Source organism: Berghia stephanieae, chromosome 1, assembly GCF_034508935.2.
Source record: "Berghia stephanieae isolate SIO BIC M18660-M18661 chromosome 1, UCSD_Bste_1.3, whole genome shotgun sequence".
In the NCBI taxonomy this organism is placed as follows: Eukaryota; Metazoa; Mollusca; class Gastropoda; order Nudibranchia; family Aeolidiidae; genus Berghia; species Berghia stephanieae.
In genome coordinates this window covers 88444713-88452212 of record NC_088360.1, presented here as the reverse complement: position 1 = coordinate 88452212, position 7500 = coordinate 88444713, and the positions used below count along the sequence as shown (strand labels likewise).

General features: G+C 35.3%; 1 protein-coding gene across 3 annotated transcripts in view; it reads right to left on the bottom strand.

The window, feature by feature from the left end:
* Window positions 1-7500, bottom strand: part of LOC144960772 (tetraspanin-18B-like) — a 227999-nt gene that overhangs the window by 78021 nt on the left and 142478 nt on the right. The window lies entirely within an intron of this gene.

Sequence of the window (7500 nt, the reverse complement as noted above, 5' to 3'; positions counted from 1 at the left end):
AAAAGAAAAAAAAAACAAAAACAAAAAAAAAAACGAAAAAGATTGTTTTAAATGCTCGGAGTTACGTGGCCATTTAAAAATTTATTTATTTTGAAAAGTAGCTTTGAAGACAAACTGTTAAGACAGCTTATCATAAGATTTGATTTTTAATTATTTTTTTTAAAAGGAAGACTAAAATTGATTTCATAAACAATTTATTAATTCCAGAGGAAATGTACCATAATTTTAATTTTATAAAACCTAATAACAAAGGGCAATAACCAGAGAAACATTACCCGCGACAACAAAGTGTCCTTTATTACAGTAGGACCGCAGCAGTGGGACCGCCGATAAAACGGGAGGTCACCCAAATTGGAGATCCAATAGGAGAGTGGGAGAGATTGGAAGTTTGAAATCATGAATAAATGATAGCGATTTAAATTTTTAAGCTAGGGGTGGGGGATGGGTGCTATTTAAGTCAAAGAGACTCGGTTGCTATATTTTTTTATGCTTTCAAGGATGACGATACATCATGGATGACGGAATAAACACCAAAATAAATGGGTATCTACGCTAAGGAGCTTATAGAAGAAAAAGAAGAAAAAAAAGAGGTAAGTAGTAGAATGAGGAATTATCTTAGGAATGCTATTTCGAGAGTATCATGTAATAAATGAATGGATGAATGGATGGATGAATGAATGAATGAATGAATGAATAAATGAATGAATGAATGAATGGATGAATGAATGGAGACTTTTTTTTTTTTAGCCATAACACCCCTTGGCATTAAAGGGACAGAAATAACTTCTTAAATCCTCTGGATAGGACGCCAGCCTAACAAACGTATTTTCCTGAATGGACAAAAATATAATTTTATTTTAAAACTCAAATCAAACCTGGGACTCGGGATCACAACCGGTACATTCGCGTATGATGGAGTGTTCTACGAACCCGAGCTATCTGGAGCTTGTCGAATAAATAGGTACAGAAAAAATATGATAAATAATCAAACAAAAGTAAATAAATCTATAGATAAATGATTAATTCAATAAATAAATAGATGGATAGATAGATAAATAAATAAATAAATAAATAAATAAATAAATAAATAAATAAATAAATGGGAGTATAATATGTTATATCAAATGAACAATTAAGTATATACCTATTCTAAGTTTAAGTGTGTCTGGATGAATAAATCGTTGAACTGAGGACAGAGGAGGAAGAACTTTTTTTAAAAAATCTCGTCTCATAAAATCTGCGGAGGGAAGGGGTCCCAATGACCCTCGGCGTAAAAGCTGAATTTAATATTTGTAACCCGACGTTTCCAAGCGGTATTATGTCGGGATGAATCAAACCCCTTAAACTAATCCAGAGTCAAAATGATAAAAAAATACGAACTTTTAGTTTTTTGTTTCTTTAATGTCAGATATTGTATCTATCTTCCACCTTGACGAATATAAATTAATTTCAAGTTAAACTAAATCCAGAGTTAAAATGGTAAAAATTACGAACTTTTAGTTGTTGTTTTTTTTTTTTTTGTTTTTTTTTTTTTGTTGTTGTTTTTTTTTTGTTGTTTTTTTGTTTTTTTTTTTTGTTTTGTTTTTTTTTTTTGGTTCTTTTGTTGTTGTTGTTGTTTTCTGTTTTTTGTTTTTTTTGTGTTTTTTTTTTGGGGGGGGGGGGGTTAATGTAAGATATTGTATCTATTTTCCACCTTGACGAATATAAATTAACTTCAAGTTTCATATTTGGGTCTATATGTATATCTCATATGCCATCCATATTAAAAAGATCTAGCCACTAAATCACAAAGAAGTGGACAGAGCGTTTGAAACAATGTCCGGCCTGTGAATCAAGTGCTCTATCAGTTTAGCCATCGGGATCGGGACAGCCGTTTTCTTCACAGGGATTGTTGAAAATAGCCCAGCCAACAAGAGCTGACAGGCTCGTTAGACAAATACCCGCCATGCCAGCAGTGTATTCCCCAGACTCACATCAAAAACCTCTTTACGGTCTGGAGAGAGTATTCGTCTTGCAATGTCATATTACCTATGGGACATCTACGTAAAGAGCGTTTAACAAAAAGGCCTTTGTTACTGCATTTTGGCCCATCGATAGAATGTGATTAAGGTTAATGGAAGTTATTTTATTCTTATATATACATGCGCGCACATATTATACACATTCACACACAAACACACACACACACACACACGCACACACACCCACACATACCCGCACACCCACATATGCTCTCTCTGTCCCTCCCTATGTCTCTATCTCTCTCCCTCTCCTTCTCTCACTCTATCTATTTCTCTCTCTCTCTCTCTCTCTCTCACACACACACACACACACATACAAATACACACACACACACACACACACACACAGAGAGAGAGAGAGAGAGAGAGAGAGAGAGAGAGAGAGAGAGAGAGACATAATATGTATATATGGGGCTTCCTATCAAGAATATAGATACTCTGTTATTCGACAATTCATCCATCCATCCATTAATGCATCCACTCGTCCACCCATCCATCCATCTATTCATCTATCCATCCGTCAACCCATCTTCCCTTCCATCCATGTGTCCGTCCGTCCACCAAAACATTGATCTATTCAATGAATAAACCCAACAATTCAACTTTTTCTTCATCAAATACGTCTCGATTAGTGACAACATTCATATCAAACCCCGACATTTGTATTATTCTTATCCTCTACTCGACAACACTCGTTATAACGATAGACGAGGACGCTTTTCAAACAGACAAGAAAATTTGTTGCTTCTGTCAATGATTTAAAGAATCATCTTTCAATCCACAACAATTGATTGTGTTGTGATGCTAGAAAAACGATTTGAGCATATCTAGACCAATCTACAACGATCATTACCCTGCTCTGGTAGCGTGGTTTTAACTCGCAATGAAAAGATCAACATCAAAACTTATGATATAACAATAAAACATACACAATGGAACAAAGTTCTTTTCATTTAATAGAAAATGTGGTTAAGTAATTATAATGGCAAAAAGATATCAAAATAGACCAAGACTGAATTATTTCTTCAGTGGACAATAGTGGAAGAAAAAGGAAAAGGAAAAAAATCAATAACATATTTATAATTTAAAGTTTTTAAAAAGGAGTAAAGAACGAATCTGAATAAAGGCAGGGGCAAAACAAGCCACGTAATTTCAATTAAAAATGACACAACAATGAGGACAAGCCCCAATAAAAAAAATAGTGACTAGACGGTCTGGTCTATCTTTTTGTCGAACTGTACTGTATCCATCACCTAATTGTCTTGTAATTGACTATCTTTCTATCGTGCTGCACTGTATGCCAGTCAGTCACCTATTGTCTTGGAATATGCTTCAATAGCCGTGACGTCACTTCCCTCGTAATGACGCATAGTAACTTAGTAACTGGTTCTAAATTGTCGGAACAATGGCAGACGCCCTTATGAAATACTTCTCCAACGAGCATAAATGTGTATCCAGAGGAGAAAAACATTATAAATCTGATCATGTTTTGACTTTTATACCTTCTGATCACATGACACGTGATAAAGTTCTAGCCAGCACGAAGAAAACTACCGATTTTCTTTGTTTAGAACCAAGCTGCTCGTTGCTGGGCGGACGTGACATCAGACTATTGAATCCTATTGACTATCTTTCTATCGGCCAGTCAGTCACCTATTATCTTATAATTGACTATCTTCCTGTCGAATTGTATTGTATGCCAGTCAGTCTCCTATTGTCTTATCTCCCCCTATTGTTTTGTAAATAATGATAAATCACTACAACTGAAATTGTTATCATTAGGACTCCTTGTTAGAAACGTTTACTAGGGTCGACATAATAGTAATAAGTCATAAAAACAGAATGCGTTGCGAGAGACAATACAAAACGTAAAAAGCTAATCTAGGCCATACTCGTTATTAAGTTAATAGCAGCGTTTATCTAAGCTGTACGGTCGTTATCTTTCTCTCGTTTTGTAATTGACACTGTTTGATATGATTACTAAAGTTTATGTGATGATGATGAAAGATGATGATGATGATGATGATGACAATGATGATGATGATGATGATGATGATGATGATAATGATGATGATGATGATCATCATCATCATCGATCATCATCTTCATCTTCATCATTGTCATCATCATCTTCATCATCGTCGTCGTCATCATCATCATCATCATCATCATCATCATCATCATCTTCGTAGGCACTTATTTACTTCTGCTTCGAGAAAGATACAATTTGTGTATATGCGTGTTTTCTGTGTGTGTGTGTGTGTGTGTGTGTGTGTGTGTGTGTGTAAGTGCGCACGCGCGCCTGTGTTTGTGTTTATGGTGCGCGCACGGATGAGTTTGTAGTGTAGTGTTTCACACAATGACACAACAATCCGGTCAACAAAAATAGTCATTTTCACTCATTTAGTGATTACTATCATTGTACATATACTAGTAATAGCAAAAATAAATACCATCGTTGGTAATAGTACATATTAAAAGTACCAGCTGCTTGACCTTCACGAAAGTCGATATATCTTCTCCTATCGGTGCGATTAGAAATTAATCTTATGAGAATGGGGAGTGATGAATAATTCATCGAAGCCAGTTTTATGCACTATATGGACTAAACTAATAATAGAGACAAGCAGACATTAAATATTAAACTGCTTTCCCTAACCGCTATAATATTATGGGACATATTATAGAAAGCCATGACCGGAACTGAAAACAGAGCAAATATTAAAGGGCGTGGTAAGCATTTTCAAAATTGCTTGCCTTTGGAGACAGTGAGAGGTACGTGTTTTCGGGTCACCCGGCTGACTGCGATTCCTTTGCTGATTTCAACATGTCAGCTAGGCATTATAGTAAATTTCTGTAATTCACTCTCATCCCTTAAAATCTTCATTTAAATTTATAAAAGTGACCCCAAAGAAAATGGGTACAGTTACTGGCACAATATCACAATCTTTAAAAAAGAAATGGCCTATGTGATACAATGCCAGACAAATCAGAACAAAAAAAAACCCCAAGAAATATTGATCACAAACAGAAAACCAGACAACAGGGCAGGGGGGGGGGGGGGAAGGGTAAAAAATCCAAAGCAAAAGAAAAACAATAAAATACAGAAAAACAAAATCAAATGAAAAAGAAGGGCAAAAAAAAAAACAACCCCCGAAAAAAAAACAAAAAACAGAATAAATCAGCCTTTCCCAATACTCTTCAACAGTCGTAACGTCACTTCCTTCCTTATGACGCACGGTAACTTTCTCCGGCGAGCATAAAGGGTATCCAGAGGGAAAAAAACACATACATTTGATCATGTTTTGACTTTTACACATTCTGATCACAAGACGTATGAAAAGTTCTAGCCAGCATGAAAAATAAAAAGTAATGATTTTCTTTGTTTAGAAGCAAGATGGCCGCCGTTGCTGGGCGGCGTGACATCAGACTATTGAATCGTATTGGGGTCGAACCGACGTGCACTAATTTGTAAGTCTGATAACCCAAATTGTTATCGGCTCCATGTTGTTATGGAAACAATCTCAAACCAACGAAGAATTGTGTCCATTGCAACAACGTTAATAGATTGAACCATAAACCTCCTGTTAACCACGTGCTACCGATTGGCAGATGGACGGATCAAATATGTGTGATTTCACTATGATGTCTTTAGCTGTCTCTGGGCCCCGACAATGGTGAATAGTGGCAAGGAAATAACAAAAGTAGATCCAATCTTTGGTACACGGACAAAACATCATCTTTACACTAGAGACACCTTTCTGAAATCTTGGGTGGTTTGTTTATCTATTTGAGTGATTGAAAAATGTCATGTTTGTTGTTTATTTGTTGATATTGTTGTTATTTTGTATTTTGTTAGTTATGTTTGTTTTGTTTACTGTGTCTGTTTTGGGTTGTTTTTTTTTTTTTGTTTTTTTTTTTTTGGGGGGGGGGGTTTATTATTATTTTTTTTGTTATTGTTGTTTCTTTTGGGGTTTTGTTGTTGTTGTTTTTTGTATGTGTGTGCTTTGTTTTGTTTTGTTTTTGTTTGTTTGTTTTCTTTCTTTTTTTTTTTTATTTTTTTTTTTTTGTTCTTTTTTTTTTTTTTTTTGGTTTGTTTAGTTTCAAATTCTGGACACGCTATGAGAGTATACACATAAGATCATTGTATTTTGATCGATCGATATAGAAAGTAAACATATTCTGGCCAAAATACCAACAAAAAAATATTATGTATTTTAAAAAATTAAAAAAGCGTTTTGTTTTCCATATACATTTGTAATCTACTTGAGTGGCGTTCTTGGCATATCGCTGAACTCAACGGTTATTTTTCAAATAAAGGGAGATAACTGGATTAAATGAGACATTAAACGCTTGGACTGGAATGAAGTGAAGGGTCCCACTTCGACTTAAATTACAGTTTATGGTGTAAGGAGAATGGGGCATTGTTAATGATAAATTCATTAAACCAGATAGCTGCACATTCGCCAAGGTGCAGTAATAAAGCGTCCAGCTTGCTTTGACCTTACTCAGGATGAAGCGCTGGAACTCGAACCTTTGTGTAAGCACATGCCAATAAGCTCTTGAGGGATTTTTTTCACAGATTGTCTTTCCCGACCTATCGTCGGAGAAGAAGGTAAGATTTGGAAGTCCCCTTGGAGATATACAACACTAACCAAAATATCTTGTAATAAATAAACTCTTAAAAGGCTGCTTGTAATGCCATTAGAAATATCAGCATTTACATTTTTATTTAAGTTCACATCGGCATTATACTGTTTTGAAACGATGGGTCGTGTCTGAACAAAACAAGGCCACTTTAGATTGAAACTGTATGGGATTCGGGCAGAGCTGAGGTAGACAATGGCGTTCCTTCACTAACTCAACATTCATACATGATGCCAATACGAGGGGGAAATGAAGGAGAAGAAGAAGAAGAAGAAGAAGAAGAAAGAAGAAGAAGAAGAAGAAGAAGAAGAAGAAGAAGAAGAAGAAGAAGAGGAGGAGGAGGAGGAGGAGGAGGAGGATAAGAAGAAGAAGAAAAAGAAGAAGGAGGAGGAGGAGGAGGAGGGGGAGGAGGAGAAGAAGAAGAAAACAATTTGAGAGGCTTTAGAGGTGTAAGCTTCTTTGTCGTAGTCTCATTATAGTGTTTGATTACTTACTATGATATGATATATACATGATAATGTACAAATTAATTAGAGAGACACTATAATGAGGGACAAAGCGATTTCATGTTATACTACCGTACTCTGGAGAAAAAACAGATATTTAAAACTTTGGCCAGAAAACTAGTTTTTCAAATATCGATCGATTAAAATGACCCTCATCTTGGCAAAAACTCTTCGCGAAGACCCAGGTTTGAGAGTTTTTGCCAAGATGAGGGTCACTTTAAATCAATCGATATTTGAAGGGCGTGTTTTATTACCGAACTGTTTTAAATGAGTGATTTTTTAAAGAGTTTATCAATATATAGTACAAAGTGTCAAATTAATATGGT